Here is a 6,452-nt window from a genome sequence, read left to right as displayed (position 1 = left end):
CAACGACAACAAAATTTCTCTTTGATATTTGACTGTTCCACAAGTAAACCCAAACTACTTTTTAATTTCCAAAATAATGTAACAATATAGCTTGGATTCTCCAGAACAATCCTAACCTCAAATATTCTGTTGCTATGCATGTTTCACACATTATGCTTGATCCAAGACCCTGGTGACTCTATGTCTTAGTATTGTCCATGCATGATACGATGAAATCACATTCTGCTAAGGTCAAGACGTTCATCTAAAATAAGACCAAAATGGCCCTTACACAGTATGATATCTGATGTTCAGTTCTGGCAAATTATAAGAAGACTTTGAAGGACACTACAAACTCTGATATGCAGTTATAGTTAAGATGCCATGAAAACAAAGGCATGTATTGGCAACTGACCCATAGTGTTCATGACAATTATGGAACATAATCAGTGGCCACCACTGGAAAGTGCTTTTATTCAGTGTGGCTAAATTGAATGCCTCATTTCAGAGAACAGTAAACCTTCATAAGTTTTCTTAAAATTCTATTTCTGATTGTGTACTTAGGTAAAAGAGAAGTAACTAGTGCTGAATGTGAAAGATTTTAGCTAGTACACTTAAAATTTATATTGAATCTGAGATAAATTTATACTAATCTTCAAACCATCGTCACAAAAATGTTTTCTTGTATTTTGATTCTTAGCAACCATAGGAGCTGGAGAATTCAGAACTTCCCGTGGACAGGTAAGCCAGTCATGGGATCTTATCCCCTTGTCTTGAGAGTCTCAGTTTCCTGTAATGTGAAAAAAAGGGTGGCTGCACTGGGCCCCATGCGTCCAAGTTGCATGTAGATAAACCTTTTTTTTTTTTTAATCACATTAAAAAAAAAAAAAAAGAGGGATGCAAAATACAAAACGATGGATGCCTGTGTGGTCACAGTGACCCCATTTGTGACATAGCCTTCCAAACAGAAAAAATCCGTGCACGCTGTCTTTATTGCAAGCCCTCAATTGACAAGAGGGTGGAAGGAGTACTGTTCAAGAATGAGGAGCTCACTTTTATCTTTTTGCTTCCTGGGCTTGTACTTTAAAAGAATGAAGCATACAGATTCTCTTTCGTCTTTAGATCTTTCCTGTCCCTTCTGATCTGTTTTCCTAATTTCATCATCATATTTGAGTGGGTGTTTTGCAGGATACTTTATTCTTGGTTGGTAATTTCTTTCCGTCAAAGTTTTATGTATATTATCCCATTGCCTTCTTGCCTGCATGATTTCTGTCAAGTAATAAGAGCTTAGTCTTATTGTTTCCACTGTGTAAGTGAATTTTCCTTTTTCTTGAGCTGCTCTCAGTATTCTTTCTTTGTCTTTGGTTTTAGCAAGTGAGATTATGATATGCCTTGGTGATTTTCTTTTGAGTTCTATCTTATATGGGGTTCATTGAGCTTCTTGGATAGGCAGCTTTTCATCTTAATGATATTAGGGAAGTTTTTGTCCACAATTCTTCAATGATCCTCTCTGTGTTTTCCATCCTCCTTCCCCCCTTCTGGAATTCTGATCCCTTGCAAATTTTTGCTTTAGATTGTACCCTGCGTCATTTTCAGGTTTGTTCATTTTTCTTTGTTCTTTTCTCTGATTTTTCCTCAAACAAAGCAGTATCCAAGGATTTGTCTTACATTTAGCTCATCCTGTCTTCCATAGTTTCAAACTTCCTCCTCTGACCTTCTATGACATTGTCCATTTCTGAAATTTTGTTGTTTATCTTTTGGATTTCTACCTGCTGTTTTTGTATGGTTTCTAATTCTGAATTTATTTTGACATTTTGTTCTTGTATTATTTTCCTGAATTCTTTCATTGTTTTATCTGTATTTTCCATAATTTTGTCTGCCTTTTCCATAATTTTGTCTTTTTTTTCTTCATTTTGATCTGTTTTTTCCTTCAACTCTTGGATAGCTCTTACTATTAGAGATTTGAATTTCCTGTCAGGTAGTTCCAGTGCCTCTTTTCCTTCCAGAAGGTCATCTGGTGTTTGATTTTGGATGCCTACTGGATCCATTCTGTCCTGTATTTTTATATGTTTTGATATTGTCTGTTGTCTTTGGTACATTCAGCTATTAATTTCTTCATTTATTGATTTTACATTTGTTTGTTTTGACCTGCTTTTTCTTTTATTTGGTTGTGACTGAGTAGTTTGGCTGGGCGTTCTTTGTTGTTTGCTCATCTGTGGCCATGACACTTCTTGCCACCTCGTCCAGTGGGCAGGGCCTGTTGCTCAACTGTGGTGTGGCAGGGCAGGTCCAGTGGAAGGTGGGTGGCTGATGGGTTGTTTGTGTTGGTACAGTGGCCGAAAGGACAAGGACTGGTGTCAGTGCAGGGCAGGTCCCATGCCTGTGCTGTTCAGGTGTGTGATGGTCAGTGCACAGTGCAGATAGGTGGGGTGGGGTGGGGTGGGGTGGGGTTGTGATGCGTGAAGCTAATTGCGTGTGGAAAAGAAGAGAAAGAAACAGGAGTAAAAAAAAAAGTGCTGAAGGAGCCTGTTGTTGGAGTGGCACAGACCCAGGAAGTCATGTGGTGGTGGCATTCAATCCAGGTAGTGAGGCACAGCCCATCAAGAAGGGGCAGATATGGCATATGTAGCTAGGTGGGTGGGGGAAAGTAAAGAAAGGATGAGAGAGATAAGAAACTAGATTTAAAAAAATAATAAAGGAATGAGAGAGGTTTATGTGGTTGGGTGATTGGGAAAAAGGAATAGGAGTACAAACTGAAACAAGAAACCAAGGAAAAAAATAAAATGCACCAAAGAGTCAACGGGATGTGGGTTCCTAGATGAGCAGAGCTATACAGGCTGCCCAGAAGTGGAAATGGCACACAGCACTAGGTATTCAAGAGAAGGGTAAAGAAAGAAGGTAGAGAAAGATAAGGAAAAAAAGGAGAGAAAAGAAAAATGCCCCAAGGGAGCCCACCAGAAACAAAGTGGTTTCCCAGCTGAGTGACAGTACACTTCCTGTCAAGAAGGAGCAGAGATGGCACATGGCACCAGGAGTTCAGGAGAAGGGTGTTATGGATTGAATTGTGTCACCAAAAAATATGTGTCAACTTGGTTAGGTCATGATTCACAGTCTTCTCGTGGTTGTCCTCAATTTTGTGATTGTTATTTTATGTTAAAGAGGATTAGAGTAAGATTGTAATATCCTGACCAGGTCACATCCCTGATCAAATGCAAAGGGAGTTACCCTGGGGTGTGGTCTGCACCACCAATTATCTCTCAAGAGATAAAAAGGAAAGGGAAGTGAGCAGAGAGGGTGTACCTCATTCTACCTAGAAAGCAGCAATGGGAGCAGAGCGCATCCTTTGAACCCATGGTCCCTCCATGGAGAAGCTCCTAGCCTGGGAGAAGATTGATGAGAAGGCCGACAGAGAGAGAGAAAGCCTTCCCCTGGAGATGATTACTTGAATTTGGGCTTATAGCCTACTTTACTGTGAGAAATAAACTTCTCTTTGCTAAAGCCATTCACTTGTGGTGTTTCTGTTATAGCAGCACTAAATGACAAAGACAAAGGGTAAGAAAAATACGTAGAAAGAAAAAAAACCTGAGGAAAAGAAGAAAATAAAGGGAAAAAATGCCCAAGGGAGCCCACCAGAAACAGATCCCCAGCTGAGTGGTACTGCACAGACAATTAAGAAAGAACAGATAGGGCAAATGGCTCTAGGTATTCAGGAGAAGGGTAAAGAAGGAAAGTAGAAGGAGACAAGAAATCCAGAAAAGAAAAGAAGAGAGAGAGAAAAAAAGCACTGAGTGAGCCCACTGGCATGGTGGCGTACACAGGGCAAGTGGCTTCCCAGCTGAGTGGTACTGTGCAGCCCATCTAGAAGGAGCAGAGATGGCACACGGCACCCGGTGTTCAGGGGAAAAGAAGGGAAGGATGGTGGAGAGAGGCAAGAAATTGAGAAAAAAAAAATCCCCAAGGGAGCCCACTGGCTTGGCAGCTCAGGCCAGGGAAGTGGCTCCCAAGCCACTAGGCACTGCACTGTCCATCTAGGAGTGGTGGAGATGGCATACAGAGCCAGGTATTCAGGAGACAGGAAAAGAAGCATATATATTTTTATAAATGGTGCATCACTAGATAAATGAGAGGAAGTACATAACTGAATAGCCCACAACATATGCACAGCTTTTTGGTAGAAGCAGAATTGACTCAGAGATTGAGAGTATAAACCATTTATGTCATGACAGGAATTTATTTTCTTCTTTCCTCTTACAGAAAGACCTTTCCTGAAAACTCAATACGTAGTGGTCAACATGTAGGCTAAAGTTCACAGGAAAGAGAAACTCTTGCGTCCACCAAAAATGAAAATACCAAACCTAGTGCCATCAAGTCAGTTCTGACTCATGTGCTATAATCCACCTAAAACAGGGAAAAACAGAGAATTGAAGAGATTTCCTTTCCATTCGTAACAAGGAAACAAGTGGGCCCAAGAACAAGAAAGAGTGAATCTGGTATCACTGGGTGAGTATGTTGGTGTTCATTCTAAACGTACAGATTATAGTAGATGGCTGCAAATGGAACTGACTCAACAATGACCTCTCAAGATACAGAAGAGTAGTCAAAATAAAGGAATTGTCGCTGTATAACAATAAATCCTGTTAATACTTTAGACTCAGTAAAAACATTTCTTTCTTGAATTTTAACTCATACCTGAGAGAATTAAAATCTGTGCTGTTTGTGGACTCAGAGATATTTTTCCTCAGTGATTGACTAATTTAGCATCCTCTATTTATTCCAATTCTCTATTTCAATTCATTCTAATTCTAACTTAATACATAATTCTCTATGTACAGGGTCGCTATGAGTCGGAATCAACTCAACGGCAACGGGTTTTTTATGTATTGCAAGGAACACTGGTGGCACAGTGGTTAAGCATTTAGCTGCTAACCAAAAAGGTTGGCAGTTCTAATCTGCCAGCCACTCCTTGGAAACCCTGTGAGATAGATCTACTCTGTCTTATAGGGTCTCTATGAGTTGGAATCGACTCAATAGCAACAGGTTGGTTGTTTTAAGTATTCCAGAAAAACAAAACAACATTCAGATTAATGTCACGGTTCCTTGTCTCTTGGAAGTCCAAGGTAAAGCTGTGCTGTGAATTCCCTGAAACATGGGCCTTGCAGATGAATTTGGGTTTCAGGATATCGTCTATGTTCAGTACAAGGAAATAACAGATCTGAAAATGAATATGGCAAACACTATGGAGGAAGGATAATGAAAGGTTTCAATTTTTAAATGTGAGAAAAAGCCTCAGAAGCACAAAAACAGAAAGAGGTAATCACTAAGTTCTTTGCGTCTAGGGAAAAATGATTGTAAACCATTACGGTATTTTTAAGATTTCCAAGAAAGGCATTTATCATATTCTTAGTCATCTACACCAATGTGTCATAGCTCTTCGATCCCTTGTTCTGTGGATTCTATTTCTCTCAAAGCTTGGTAAAAATGGAAGGGACCTTGGAGGCAATAGAGTTCAAGTCTTTTTCTTTGGAAATGAGGTAACAACGGTGATGATGTGCCTGAGGTCACATAAATTGAATACTTTTATATTGTGACTTCACACTGAATTAAACACCATTGAAAGAAAATAGGCTACTGAGTCCACAAACTACAATAGTAACTGAACGTGTAGGTAAGCTTATCCCCACACATATTTAGGACTCATCATTCAGAAATGCTTCTCTATCCAACTCGATTCATTCCTGATTTCCAACAACCAATGTAGATTTTGGTATCACATCTAGAAAATAAAATGGAAACAACTAACTATGGTTATATTTATTCTTCATGGTCTTGTAAAGAAGCAATTAGTTTTAGAGAATTTACACAGTCTAAAATAGAGTTAGGGGATAGTAAACCCAGGCACCATGGAGGGAACGACAAGGACAGAATTAGAAAAGAAAAATAAGTAAATGTCTTCTTCCAGCCTAGGAGAGTAAACATCTTGGCAATAGGGTCCATGTCTATCTCATTTATGTGTCTCTCATGACACCCAGCTTATTGTTTGATATATAATGGGAATTTGGTTTTTACCAGTGAAAATAAATGAATTAATTAATTTTATCTCAAAATTACTCCGTATGACTTTCAAAGTCCTATCTACCTAATGCCACCCACTTCACCTCTTACTATTCTACAGAAAAAGAAAAAAAAAAATTCATTCTCCTCAGAACAGCCTCCATATTCCACAAGCACACTGCTTCATCCCATGTCCTATTTATGATCATTTTATCCCTTTTTCTTAAAATTGAGATTTCTATATCCTATCTAGCTTTTATTTCTTTGTCTTCAAGACGTACTTGATAATAGCTTTCTGCATGCTGTTTTCTCTGACTTCTAAAGAGCCCTGACATTCAGCTTCTCACTCAAGTATACATTTCAGCCTTGCATTGTTTACTGTTTTGTAACATTTTAGCCTAGCTTTCTAACTGAACTCCACG

Source organism: Loxodonta africana, chromosome 15 (genome assembly GCF_030014295.1).
Source record: "Loxodonta africana isolate mLoxAfr1 chromosome 15, mLoxAfr1.hap2, whole genome shotgun sequence".
Taxonomy (NCBI): domain Eukaryota; kingdom Metazoa; phylum Chordata; class Mammalia; order Proboscidea; family Elephantidae; genus Loxodonta; species Loxodonta africana.
Note: the sequence above shows the minus strand (reverse complement) of the source record.